At 41.6% G+C, this 14,671-nt stretch overlaps 1 protein-coding gene across 8 annotated transcripts in view; it reads left to right on the forward strand.

Annotated features, from left to right (window-relative positions):
• Positions 1-14,671, forward strand: part of ACACA (acetyl-CoA carboxylase alpha) — a 276,021-nt gene that overhangs the window by 34,817 nt on the left and 226,533 nt on the right. For 3 of the 8 annotated variants that reach the window (XM_081270867.1, XM_081270868.1, XM_081270869.1), the window contains exon 1: positions 12,022-12,229. The exons of 4 other annotated variants lie outside the window; for them this stretch is intronic. The gene's annotated coding sequence lies outside the window, so the exon portion shown is untranslated. Of the gene's footprint in view, positions 1-12,021; positions 12,230-14,671 lie in introns of those variants that run through there. One more of the 8 variants, XM_081270870.1, reaches the window with a different exon arrangement.

Genomic DNA, 14,671 nt, shown 5'->3' on the forward strand with positions numbered 1-14,671 from the left:
AATATTTATTTTTTAGTTATTGGTGGACACAACATCTTTGTTTGTATGTGGTGCTGAGAATCGAACCCGGGCCGCACGCATGCCAGGCGAGCGCGCTACTGCTTGAGCCACATCCCCAGCCCATCCAGTGTTATGTTCACTGACACTTGCAGATAGACACGTAGACATCCAATACATGCCCACTGATACAGGCACAAAGATACACCAACATAAAAGGATGTGGAGATTTCTATTAAGGAATGCAATTTCTAGAGAGAACAAGAAAGTAGGACAGAATAACTCAGTGACTTACACTGGAGAGAGAACTGGAATAGGAATCAATATAACTGGGTTCTAGGGCTCTGTTATTAACTATATCACATTAGGAAAATTAATTAAATTCTTAGGATTTAAATTTTCTCTTCTATAAATGGAGAGTCTAAACAAAAATATCTCTAGAATTCATTCACAGTTATACACATAAACTCAAGAGCATAGATGTAGCTATCAAGTTTTGCATATTGTCACACTCCTAAATAGTGAAGTAAGTATAGGTTAACATTCCTATGATTAATGGGTTAAGAGGTGAAGAAGAGCTAAATGCGATAGGTTTGCAGTTTGGAAAAGTTTTCCTAGACAAGTAAGTGATGTTGAAAATTTTTTCCAAAATTGCATCTTTTAACAAAGAGTATACACTTAATGTAATACTTTAAAGACTTTTTGATGGTGTAGCTAAGTAGATCATAAAGAAGAAATTACTCAGATACTTGCCGAAGTCCAGAGCCTCTGCAGCCTTTCTACCCACTGTAAATGTCCTCTAATGGAGCCAACATGGGTTTAACCGGATATGAGAGGCTCTGGAGGCTGAAACTGATTGGTACAATTATAAAGGGAGCTTGGTGCAAAAGACTTTCCAGGAGGGGCCTTATGAGATTTCAATCAAATTTCATTTAAATACCACCCTGTCTCATGACACTTTAATACAGCTTGAAATCTGGCTAAAATGAGCATCACAGAAGTCTTGGTGGGGAAAACTAAAGGGAAGAAATGTTACTGAAGGACATTTTAGCTGAAAGTGGAAGAAGAGGAAGTGGTGGGCATCCAGACACAGAGCAAGCCACTCCCTTCCCTCTCCCCAGTACTGTGGATTGAACCCAGGACCTAGGCTTTCTAGGAAAGAAATTTACTGCTGAACTACATGCCCAGTCCCCTCACCCTTTTTAAAATGTTTTTAGTTGTAGATGGACACAATGTCTTCCTTCCTTCCTTCCTTCCTTCCTTCCTTCCTTCCTTCCTTCCTTCCTTCTTTCCTTCCTTCCTTCCTTCCCTTCCTCCCCCCCCAGGACCTCACACGTGGAAGGCGAGCACTCCACTTCTGAGCCACAGTCACAGCCCCCTTTTTATTTTTCTGAGACATGGCTTCACTAAATTGCTGAGGCTGGCCTCAAATTTTCAGTCCTCCTGCCTCAGCTGGGATTACAGCTGTGTTCCACCACACCCAACCAGAGCAAATATTTATTAGTATTGTTCCCTTTTTCCCTGCTACAGTTGCCTGATACTCTTAGCACAGGAGGTGATTAGGGCAAAATAAAGGGATCCATTGCCTTTCTTGGGTTTTATGGTTTTTCTTTACTGTTTTCTTAACATGATTACATGGTTCTCTACTCCTTTGTGGTATTGACCTGATTGTTCTATTTGAAATTTTCTGTAGATTAGTTCCTAGATGCCACATTGCAGTACTGCCACCTTGTAGTTGTGGTAGGAATGATCTGAGGGCTTGATATTCTCACCTATGACACAAGGTGGCAGAAGAGCTCACTTTTACCAAAAGAGACCTTATGCTTGGGGGAAAATAAAGTAGTTTTATCAACTCTCAGATCCTAACTCTTCCTTTTGTAATTTGGAGGCCCAAAAAGTGTCCTGCATATTGAAGCAGGTCGTACTGTGAGGAACAGAGAATCAGGAGAGCTGCAATTAATAAGAAAAAAAAATAGTGGTAGAGAACTAGATCCAGAACTACTTCTCTACAATTTTTTTTTTTTTTTTTTTTGGTGGGGGGTGGGAAACAAGGATTGAACTCAGGGGCACTCGACCACTGAGTCACATCCCCAGCTCTACTTTTTTCTTTTCTTTCTTTCTTTTTTTTTTTTAATTTAGAAATAGGGTCTCACTGAGTTGCTTTGAGTCTCTTTTTTGCAGAGGCTGGCTTTAAACTTCAGATCCTCCTGCCTCAGCCTCCCAGGCTGCTTGGATTGCATGTGTGTGCCACCACACCAGCCAGGCTCAGCTGATTTTTTAAGTGTTTGATATGTCTGTGAAGAAGAGGATATCAATTCTGATCTCCTACACACACATACACACACAAAAAAAAAAAAAAAAAAAGAAAGGAAGAAAGAAAGAAAGAGAAAACACATCAAATTTGGAAGGAAACAAAGATATAGCAAGTGAGTTTTATGATGTGTGATGTATGCAGTCCAGAGATGTGACTGCTGGAAGAGAGTAGAAAACTAAGGATGAATGTCAGAGTGGGTCTGGAGGAGGAACCCCTGATACGAAGAAGGCCCACCTAAGTTCTAGTTTGGATTCCGTAATAAACTAAGTCATTTGAACAAGTCACTTAAACTCTCTGGCTTTTGTTTCATTTTCTTTAATAAGTTGGTTGGGGGCTGGGGATGTGGCTCAAGCAGTAGCACGCTCGCCTGGCATGCGTGCAGCCCGGGTTCGATCCTCAGCACCACATACAAACAAAGATGTTGTGCCCGCCGATAACTAAAAAATAAATATTAAAATTATTTTTAAAAAATGAGTTGGTTGGGGAAAAAAATGGCTTCCTAGAACTCTCTTCCAGCTCTAAAATTATCTTAGTTCACTTACCTTGAACTACTCTTTCTTTTAAGGGTGTGTGCCTTCTGTTTTTTTTTTTTTTTTTAATTAAAAAAAATTAATGGTAGAATATTTATAGAACAAGTATATTTTAAATAATAATAATGATACTGATAAGTTAAACACCATGTATTCATCATTATTAAGAAACTGAACATTGCATGCTGGGTGCAGTGGCAAATAAATGTAATCCCAGCGACTCTGAAGGCCGAGATAGGACGATTGCAAGTTCGATGATGCCAGCCTCAGCAACTCAAAGCAAAACAAAGACCTAGGAATGTAGCTCAGTGGTAAAGTGCCCCTGGGTTCAATGCCCAATATAACAAAAATAAATAAATAAATAAATAAATAAATAAAATAAAGAAAGAAAAGAAAAGAAACAAAGAAAGAAATTGAACATTGCTAATATCTTAGAGGCTCTTTAATGCCTGTCCCTTTGTTCACACTCTTATCTTTTTCTCAATCTTGTCTTTTTCATGCTTTATAAAAATACTGAACTATCACTATCTATGCATCACCAAAAATATTGTATATTTTAAATAATAATAATAATAATAATGTCTGCTTTTGAACACTATATACTACTCTTTATTTTATCTGATTTTTTCAAACATTTTTATTTTTAATGAACACATATTAGCTGTACATATTTATGGGGTACAGTATAACATTTCAATACATGTACACAATGTGTAATAATCAGATCAGGGCAATTGGCATATCCGTCACCTCAGATGTTTTATCATTTCTTTATTTTAGGAACATTCAAAATTCTCTCTACTATTTTTGTTTGTTTTTGCAATGCTGGGAAGAGAATCTGGGGCCTGACACATGGCATGCAAATGTTCTACCACTGAGCTATACCCCCAGCCCCACTACTAGCTATTTTGAAATATTCAATTGTATCAACTGTAGTTATTCTACTGTACTATAGGATATCATATCCAACTGCTCTCCTGAAACCAGTAACTGTCCTCTCTCTGTCCCTTGCTTCCATTATTATTATTATTATTGTTGTTGTTATTATTATTATTATTATTTTCCTCACTAAATTGTTGAGGCTGGCCTAGAACTTGCAATCTTCCTGCCTCCTGAGTCACTTGAATTACAAGCATGTGCCACCACCATTCCTGATTTTTCCTTATGTATTTTTTTAACTTTTTTTTAGTTGTAGATACACACAATACTTTTATTTATTTATTTCAATGTGGTGCTGACGATCAAACCCAGTGCCTCACATATGCTGGGCAAGCGCTCTACCACTAAGTTACAGCCCCAACCCTCCCTATGTATTTTAAAGAAAATTTATTATTATGTATAATCAGTGAATATGCCTAGTGAACCAGTTATTATCTCCAGTTAATAACAATGGAGAAGAGTAAAGTCAGAGCTGAGTAGATTATAAAGCTGAAATGGCCTTTTTCTCCTATCCCAGACACTACCTACCATTTAGACTCTTACCACCACAAATGAATTTTGTCTATTTTTAAGATAAGAAACAGGTCAGGCATGGTGGTGCATGCATATAATCCCAGCAATTCTGGAAACTGAAGCAGGAGGATCACAAGTTCAAGACCAGCCTGAGCAATTTAGAGACCCTGTCTCAAAAAGTAAAAAGAACTGTGGGGGGCTGGGGATGTTGCTCAAGTGGTAGCGTACTCGCTTAGCATGCATGAGGCACTGGGTTCGATTCTGAGCACCACATAAAAATAAAATAAAGAGGGCTGGGGATGTGGCTCAAGCGGTATCGCGCTCGCCTGGCATATGTGCGGCCCGGGTTCGATCCTCAGCACCACATACAAACAAAGATGTTGTGTCCGCTGAAAACTAAAAAATAAATATTAAAAAAAATTCTCTCTATCTCTCTCTTTAAAAAAATTCTCTCTCTGTATCTCTCTCTAAAAAAATAAAATAAAATAAAGATATTGTGTCCATCTAAAACTAAAAAATAAATATATATATATTTTTAAAAAGGACTGTGGATAAAGCTCAGTAGTAAAGTGCTACTGGGTTCAATCCCTAGTACCACAAAATAAAGTAGGTAGGTAGGTAGATGGGTAGATAGATGGATAGATTTTTTTTAAAAGGGGGACACTGTGAAATCTTTTGCTTCAAGATATGATATAGCAAAATTTTAAGACTGAAAGAATAAAAAAGATAATGGCTCAATTTTCCTTGATGATAAAATGATTAATGTTACATTTTATTATTTGTTTCACATATAATAACAATGGGGAATGAGGATATTAAGGAAGGCAAGTGGAGGCCTAACCATGCAGCAGGAAAAACTGGAGTCTGATACAGGAGTAACAGAGATACTGGAAATCTGAAGAGAAGGTAAGGACAGGAGCAGAAAGTAAACTGAACAGGAGGGCCTCCATAGGTGTGGAGAAGAGTAAAGTCAGAGCTGAGTAGATTGTAAAGCTGAGCAAATAAAATGTCAGAATCCAGGAGCAGGCAAGAACTAAATGAGTCATCCTATACATTTTCCTGCCTTTAAAGAAAAAGGCACCAGGCATGATGGCACACGCCTCTTATCCTAGGTTACTGGGGAGACTGAGGCAAGAAAACCACAAGTCCGAAGCCAGATTGAACAATTTAGCAATACCTTGTCTCAAAATAAAAAATAAAAAGGGAATCCAGGTGCGGGCTACATGCCTATAGTCCCAGTGACTTGGGAGGTTGAGGCAGGAGGGTTCTAAGTTCCAGGCCAACCTCAGTAATTTAGTAAGTCCCTAAGCAACTTGCTGAGATCTGTCTCAAAATAAGAAATTTAAAAGGGCTGGGGATGTAGCTCAGTGGTAAAACAACCCTGGTTTCAATCCTCAGTACCAAAAATAAATAAATAAACAAATAAACAAACAAATAAATAAATAAAAATAAGACCATGGGTATAGCTTAGTTGTGTAGCACTTGTTTTGCATGCACTATGCCATGGATTCAGTCCCCAGTACTGGGGGAGAAAAAGGTGTGTGTGTTGGGGGTGGTGTGGGGCGGGGGAATAGAGAAAAAGAAAAGGCCATTAAAACTTTCTCCTGGCTGGGGATGTGGCTCAAGCGGTAGCACGCTCGCCTGGCTTGTGTGCGGCCAGGGTTCGATCCTCAGCACCACATACAAACAAAGATGTTGTGCCCGCTGAAAACTAAAAAAATAAATATTAAAAAAAAAAGAGTGACTGCTCATAGATACAGGGTTCGTTTAAAAAAAAAAAAAAACTTTCTCCTAGGTTTTTTCTTTTTTTCCAGGTATTTTGTTGTGAGGTATATAAGACTTAGATTATTAGCAGGACATGGTGGTGCATGCTTGTAATCCCAGTTACTTGGAGGCTGAGGCAGGAAGACTTCAAGCTCTATCTAGCAAGACCCTATCATGAAAATATAAAGGGCTGGGGATCTGGGGATATAGTTCAGTGGTAGAGTGCCCCTGGGTTCAATCCATAGTACTGGTGGGTTTGGGGGGGCGGTGTGGAGAAGGAAGGAAGGAAGGGAAGGAGGGAGGGAGGGAGGGAGGGAGGAAGGATTTGGTGACTGTCCAAAGGGTAACTAAGGGAATAGAAGTGTTTAGGATTGGATAATAAAGTGGGGAGACCGAGGTGAAATGCCATGTGAAAGCCCAAGTACCCCTGTGAACAGCCTGGTGTACATGTGAAAACATCATGGGCAGGCTCCAATATAAACACTGTCCTTCATTATGCAATCCTATCTTTCATCATCAGGAGCAGACTTATAAAGTGGCTCCCTGAGGACATTTTCTGACCTTATGGTGTGAAGTTCCTTCAGGTTTTTAACTCTGGACAGACCTGAATGGTTGACAAAGCAAGGGACTCAGTGTTCAGATAAGGCCTTTGTATTTTTTTCTTTTTATCTCACAACTGGAGCCACAATTCTTGGCAAGGCACTCACTTTCTTGATGAATCCCACCATCTTTAAAGTAGCCAAGTATCCTACTGGAGGCTTTGCCTCCCAGAGGCAACATGAAGGTAAAGGCATCCGGAGCAGAATGACCTCTCTGATACAGACCTAATCTTTATTTCAGTCAATGAAGCACTTACTAATACCTATATCCACTCCTACTCTAATAAAAGCTATTTGTGAGGGGGGGAGTGCTAAACTGTAAGAAATGCTCTCTGCTTTTCAGCTTGTTAAAATTTATATGGAAGTTGGGTGTGGTGGCACAGGCCTATAATCCCAGTGGCTCAGGAGGCTGAGACAGGAGGATCACAAGTTCAAAGCCAACCTCAGCAACAGCAAGGTGCTAAGAAACTCAATAAGACCCTGTCTCTAAATAAAATACAAAATATTTTATTTATGTGGTATGTGGCTCAGTGATTGAGTGCCCTTGAATTCAATCCCTGGTACAAAAAAAAAAAAAAAAAAAAAAAAAAACCAAAAAAAACCAAACAAACAAACAAAAAAACGGAGCGCTAAAAAAATATACATACACAAAATTATAGCCTAAAATGCTGAGTTATGTGGTAGTAACCATACTGCTATAAGAATTTAGAGAAGAGCCAGATGTGGTAGTATACACCTGTAACTCAGCAATTTAGGAGGTTAAAGCAGGAGGATCACAAGTTTGAGGCCAGTCTCAACAATTTAGCTATTACCTATATCAAATTAAAATTTAGGAAGTGCTGGGGAGTGATACTTGTAAGATTATATTGTCATATTGTGTGCATGTATGAATATGTAATAATAAATTCCATCAATATGTACAACTGTAATGCACCAGTAAAAAATGTGGGAAAAAATAAAATTTAAAAGGGGCTAGGGCTAGGCATGATGATGTGCATCAGTAATTCCAGTGCTCCAGAGGCTGAGGCAGGAGGAGAAGTATAAGCATAGCAAGTGGTAAAAGCCAGATTAATATATGAATATTGGGGGTCAGTGGGAAATAATATCCCAATAATTTCTTTATCTTAACAAAAAAGCCAATCTCTGACCTTGCTACCCTGTGAAATTTGGAACCATGGTCAGACAGCCACCAGGCCAAGGGAACTCTTTATGTCCATTTTCTATTAAGGGAAATTTTCTCTCTTCTCTTGATTCAACTCAAACCTGACCTGATAGACTTTCCCATTTTGGAAATAGCAGTGTAGGAGGCATTGTTGTTCAACAAGACATTCTTGCAACAAATGGTGAAATAATAATGCTAAATCTTTTTTTTTAATATTTATTTATTTATTTTAGTTCTCAGCGGGCGAACACAACATCTTTGTTTGTATGTGGTGCTGAGGTTCGAACCCGGGCCGCACGCATGCCAGGCGAGCGCGCTACCACTTGAGCCACATCCCCAGCCCAATAATGCTAAATCTTAAACTAGTATTCTCAAATGTCAGGGTGAACAATTACCAGGGGTGCTTAAAAAAAAAGTCTGCAAATGGACTGAGAATTTGCACCGCCCTCCCCCCCCCAGCCTGCCCCAGTGCTGGGGATCAAACCCAGCACCTATTTTAACAAGCTCCCTAGTGTTTCTGTTTTAGGTGGAACACTTTGAGAAACACTGTCTTTTTTTTTTTTTAAAGAGAGAGAGAGAATTTTTTAATATTTATTTTTTAGTTCTCGGCAGACACAACATCTTTGTATGTGGTGCTGAGGATCGAACCTGGGCAGCACGCATGCCAGGCGAGCGCGCTACCACTTGAGCCACATCCCCAGCCCAGAGAAACACTGTCTTAAAGTAGAATTGACACTAAAGTGACAAATGGAGATGCCTGGACAGTGACAAATTTATCCTCTCTCATCTCTGGCTTTTACAAATTCACATGGCTATCATGTAAGGAGTGAGACATAGACAGTCTGTTTTAGTGCGTTAGTTTTGTCTTACTGAGTGGATTGTAACCATCTAAAAAACAAGGAAGGATCTCTCAAACTTATTCTGATTTTTCCCACAGTAGGGAAATAGACCAACTTTAAAGTTGAAAAGTAGCTAGGATGCTCAAGATAAATCTCTGATACCTTTATACAACTTTCTTGAAAACCTTGGGGGCCATTTGATATTTGGGACCTTTTATTAGTTTTTGTAGGGCTGCTATCACAAAATACATCACAAGAAACAACAGAAATGGCTTAAATAGGAGAAATTAATTTCTGGAAGCTAGAAGTCCAAGATCAAGGTATTGGCAAAGTGTCTTTTGAGTCTTTTCTCCTTGGTTTGTAGATGGCCATCTTCTTTGTCTTTACAGGATCTTCTGTGTGTGCCTGTGTCTTAATCTCCTTATAAGGACACCAGTCACATTTTATTAGGGTCTACCCTAATGACCTTGCTTTCATTTAATTTCATCTTTAAAGGCCCTATTTCCAAATATACTCATATTTTGAAGTACTGGACATTAGGAGTTCAACGTAGGAATTTTGGGATACAATTCAGCCCATAATAGACCTTTATAGTTTTAGCTTTTAGAAATCACTCACCCCCCCCCCCCGCTTCTTTTCCACCTGCTAGTCTTGTGTAGGAAGTTATCTCCTTTGGCTCTCCTCCACCTCTTTACAGACATAATGTCTTATGTAGCAAGAATTTATGAAGCACTTCTGAAAAACCTATGGTAGGGAAGGGCAGGTTTTGGCATGTAACAAATAACACAAAACTTAAGGGTTGAAATTCTAGTACTCTGTCTGCAAGCATAGCTCTTTGCTTATTTTCAGCTCAGTTGCTTTAACATTTGGTGATAGCAGCTAGATCTTCTGTAAGTGGTCTGGAGTATCCCAATTCAACCTTTATTTTCTTTCTCTGTAGCTCTTTTATTAGGCCCATCCTTGGCTAATTTATTTTTCTCCCTGCATAGGTATATTTCTTAAGTTAGAGTGTACATGGAGTCCAGCCAGAATACAGCAGGCAGTGGCTGTGCCTATTACATCACATTAAGAAAATAGTTTTCCTATTGCATTTTAACCACAGTTAACAACATTCTGGAAGAAGAATGTACCCTGAAGTCAAAGCTGTCTCTATATGAGAGGGTTTTAGAGGCAGTTTCCTCACAAAGATTCTATTTTTTTTTTAAGTGTCCTTGGCTAGTTTTTTAGAGAGCTCAATAACTTTAAATACCCAGTGAGGTCAAAAGCAGGACATGATGAAGATTCTTAAAAGAACAGTTTTTTGCAGGTAAATCTTAGAATCCCATGGAAAGGCAGCCTTCACAGGGTTTAGGAAAGGCAAAAGAAAAATCAAAGAGACAATCTCAAGATTTGTCTTTCCGGAGTCACTTCTTCCTGCCAGCTTTGAAGAGTACTGTTATCCACAGGCAAAGTCTGCCTGTTCCCAGCTAATGTTGATTTTAGTCAGTTAAATCAAATATCTTGTTAAACCAGGATGTCTTGGGCAATTATCCTTTTCCTTTTTTTCAAGTTTTGAGTGTTCCACATTTGTCCAACTGCCATTTATCATAATGACACAGTTGCTGTAAAATATGGGTTATCGTTTTGTAAAATCCATATCTTTTTCCCAAACTATGTGTCCAATCCCTAGTATTTCAAAAGCGGGAGGGTAAACTCCTAGAGAAGCATGAGGGATCCTACATTTTGTTCTTTTTTTAAATATTTATTTATTTATTTTAGTTTGGGGCGGACATAACACCTTTGTATGTGGTGCTGAGGATCGAACCCGGGCCGCACGCATGCCAGGTGAGCGCGCTATGGCTTGAGCCACATCCCCAGCCCTCTAGATTTTGTTCTTTATTGACCAATCTTCCTGCCTCAGCTTCCATCTAAGAACTTAACCTGAGGTATATATTTCCACCCTATTTGATTTTTTTTTAAGAGAGAGAGAATTATATTTTTTATTTTTCGGCGGACACAACATCTTTGTTGGTATGTGGTGCTGAGGATTGAACCAGGGCCGCAGGCATGCCAGGCGAGCGCGGTACCGCTTGAGCCACATCCTTAGCCCCCCTATTTGATTTTTAAAAATTTTTTTTTAGTTGTAGTTGGTACAATATCTTTATTTATTTATTTTTATGTGGTGCTGAAGATCGAATCCAGTACCTCACACATGCAAGGCAAATGCTCTACCACTGAGCTACAGTCCCAGCCCCTCCACCATATTTGATTTTTACCCTCTGGCATAGGACTTCTTCACACCAAATTGTCACCCTCTGCACCTCTCTTGGCCTTCTTGTGTTAGGATTGGGAAAATAGTCTGGATGTTTCACTAAATTTCTGGCAGGGGTTAGAATTCACCCCATTCTTGTCAAGTATGATTTTCTCCAATTTTCATTGTGTCCTTGCTCAGAGGATGAACTGTGTTGGGGCTCCTTCCAATTACTACTGATTTTCAACAGAGAGCCACTATTAAACTAAAGTCTTGCTATGAACTTAACTGACAAAACTAGAAAAGTTGGTTGAGTTCACCTCATAGGCTTGGTATAACCCCAGTGAAGGATGGAAGACACTCTGAGAAATCAGGAACTCACTGGCACCTACTTTCCTTGCTGGGCAGGCAGGACTGTTGTTCTTTGCAACACTGTCCTTCTCACTTAACATCCTTTACTAAGTCTCCCCTCAATTCTCCAAGATTCAGCACCTACAACTCCTTTGGGGTAGGCTGCTTTGGGGCTGAGGAGCAAGCAAAGGAAGTTCCAGAATAGGGATTAGGTAGTCTGCACTAATTTGGAATCCAACCTGTGTGCAATTGATGGACACAATAGCCACCTCTTCAGGGTGATAAGATTAAATACTCTAAGGTCCAAACGAGGCCGGCTCACTGCCTATCCCTTTCAGCCCGCCCCGGTTCTGATCTCCACTCCCGGCGTTATAAGTGGAGATCAGAACCGGCAAGTCCCAGGCCTTTACTTTCCGCGGCCCCGGACGGCTCTATCCTTGATGGGAGGTGCAAGTGGGAGCATTTCCTCCACTTCCCTCCCTGCCAGGAGAGGGAGTCGACTGGCTGGCCCAGCAACCGCCCGAGCCGAAGGGGCGCCGGGGCCACGCGGGGCCCGCCCTCGCGCCTCTGGGCCCCGAATGGCAGAGCCGCACTCGGACCATAGGCATCGCCTCACGTCGCCCCGCCCCGCGCCGCCCTCCCATTGGCTCTCGCCGCCCTCGGGCCCGCGGATCACCCCCTCCCGCACCCCCCCACCCCCAGCCTCCCGGACCGCGCGACAGCCCGGAGCGGGGTCGGAGGTGAACGGCCTCGAGTAACCCCGGACGTAGTCACCTCATGGGGCTTATGGGCTGAGGTGGGCGGAGGGGGCGGTCCGGGGGCGGGGCGGCTCCTGTGGAGCCCCGCCCTCCCCTCCTCCCCTCCCGGTGCCCGGCCGGCCTGTGCAGCGAGCCTGTCAGCCATCGCCCGAGCTGCGGGCATCTCCTCCCGCCCAGCACTGCCTCCGCGCGGGGATCCGGGATTGCCGGGCCGCGGACGCTGCCAGCCTGAGGTGAGGCCCGCCTCAGAGCCTGGGATATTGAGCTGGAGAAGCTGGGGCTGGGGAGGGGCGGTGGCCGGCCGGGGCCGCTTCTCAGCCTCCGCCGGCACGCGGCGCGGGCTCCATCCAGACCTGGTGCCGGGCAGCTCGGCAGCTTTGGGGCCTTTAGGTCCCCTCCCGACAGCCATGTGGGGCGGGGGTCTGGAGTCTCGGGATGGGGGATTAGGCCCCGGAACTGGGAGGCGTGCAGCCTAGAAAGGGACTGGGACCTCAGCCTGGAGCTCGCCTTCTCCTCCTCCCGCCCCAGCGTGGTCTGATTCCTATCAGATCCCTCTGGAGTCCGACTGAGGGCCTGGGCGAAGACGACCACGTGGGAGTGGATGTTGAGGGTTGGGTCTGGTTTCATTCAAAGTCTTCCTCTCTGGCAGAGTGAGGTGTGGGGTGCACAGACACGGGCTGCTGTTGCTCCGACTGTGTCTTTGTATCGTGGTGAAAGCCCGGGCCAGGAGGGCTGTCCCTTGCCAGTTCCTGCTCGCAGGATTTTAGATTTTCAGTGAGGAACGTAGTAAATGTAGGTGCCTGTAGTTACTCCTTCGCATTTGCTGTATTGATTAAGTACAGCTGTTGGAGATGGGACGTAGGAAGGGATGTGAGGCTAAAGATTTCAGAGGAAATGTGCGTGAAGGTCCTGCCCGGGTCTGGGCCAACATTATTTTTGGATTTGGAGACGGGCAAGTGGCCACTAGTGGACGCTTGAAATAAGTTCTAAAAATTGGGGACTTCTTGTAGGCCTTGTATTTTTATAGAAGCTTATGGGACCCTAACAGATTGGAGAAATGATTTCAGATATTTTTGAGATTTAGGATTAAAATCAAAAGACTCTAGGACTTTTCCGAGTCTTCTTAGGCAGTGTTTTTAGAAGTCTCTTAATGTGCAGAATAAACCTAGTATCTTGGTCTTCCTTCTCAGAAATTTGTCTCCCTGATTTTCTCTCTGGTTCTTTTTTCTATTTATTTATTTTTTCCTAATCCAAAGTTCTTATGAAAAACATGCTGTTTCTTTTCCCTTCGTGGGTAAAAGTACTTTGATTTGTCTCTTGCTCCTTGATGGGGATGCTTTGGACATCTGTATTGAGGATTTCTGTGCTGCCCATTGGACGCACTGTTCAAGAAAATGTTGTTTAGTATAGCAAGACTACTTTAAGCAGGGTCCAGATGGGTGCCTACTTGCTACAAAGTAGCAAGTCTCTTTTCACTTCTCTTGCCTCAGTTTCTTTATTTCTAAATACTACTTTATATATAAGAAAAGGACTGATGTGAACCCAAGAATACATAGCATACATTGTAAAGTGGGCATATGAAAGATGTTAAAGGAAAGGTTAAGTATTAATTTATGAAGCCATCTATGTTTATTACTGTTGTAGAAGTTTTATTTTATCAGTGCAAATAGAAATTCATCAAACATAGATTGAATTGTTCCCAAAATGGAAGGAAAAGTTGGGAATTTCACTTAATGAATTTATACTTCAGACAATGATTAGGTAATGTCAAAGAACTGGCATTTTAAAAGCCAATCTCAGAGAACTCTCATTTGATGTTGACTTCTCTAAAGTGCCATGAGCAAGTTCAGGTATAGTGCACTGTGTAACACTCTACACATTATTTTCTTTTCAGTCAATGACTAGGAATTTTTTTTTTTTTAACCTGTTACACATACTGGTTTAACAGGTCTGGGGCTAGTGCTTTTCTTTACTTTTTGGGGGGGATGATTAATATCCTCATAGTCTTGGGGCTGGGGATATAACTTAGTAGAGTACTTGCCTTGCATGCACAAGGCCCTGGGTTCAATCCCCAGCACTGCAAACAAAAACAAACAAATGAACAAAAACCAATATCCTCACAGTCTTGAGTGAAGAAAGAAGTCAATAAAAATAAAAAGTATAGACAGATGCAGTGGTGCACACCTGTAATCCTAGTGACTGGGAGGCTAAGGCAGGAGGATTGCAAGTTTGAGACTGGCCTACTTCCTGAGACCCTGACTCAAAAAATAAAAATGGCTGAGGATGTAGCTCAGTGGTAGATCCTCCCCTGTGTTCAATCCCCCAGGCTCCCCAGTCTTCTTCCTCCCTCAAAAAGAATAAATAAATAAATTTTGTGAAATAATACATTGGAATTTATTATTTCCAGCTAGGGAGGAAAGGAGAATCTTTTTGCAGTTGGGGGGGGGGGGCTGGAGTTGTTATATCATTATCTAACATGTTTTTAAAGATTAATAATTGTATGAGCTGTGCCTCAAGCATCTTTCCAAACCCTTAAAATAATAAGATAAAGAAGTTATTTGGACTGGGGATATAACTGAGTTTTAGAGTACTTGCCTAGCATGTTTGAGGCCCTCAGTTCAATCCCCAGTACGAGGGGAAAAAAAGGGAATAAATACTTTTTTCACTGGCTGAAA

The sequence above is a fragment of the Spermophilus citellus genome (genome assembly GCF_964194105.1).
Source record: "Spermophilus citellus genome assembly, chromosome: 17".
NCBI classification, from domain to species: Eukaryota; Metazoa; Chordata; class Mammalia; order Rodentia; family Sciuridae; genus Spermophilus; species Spermophilus citellus.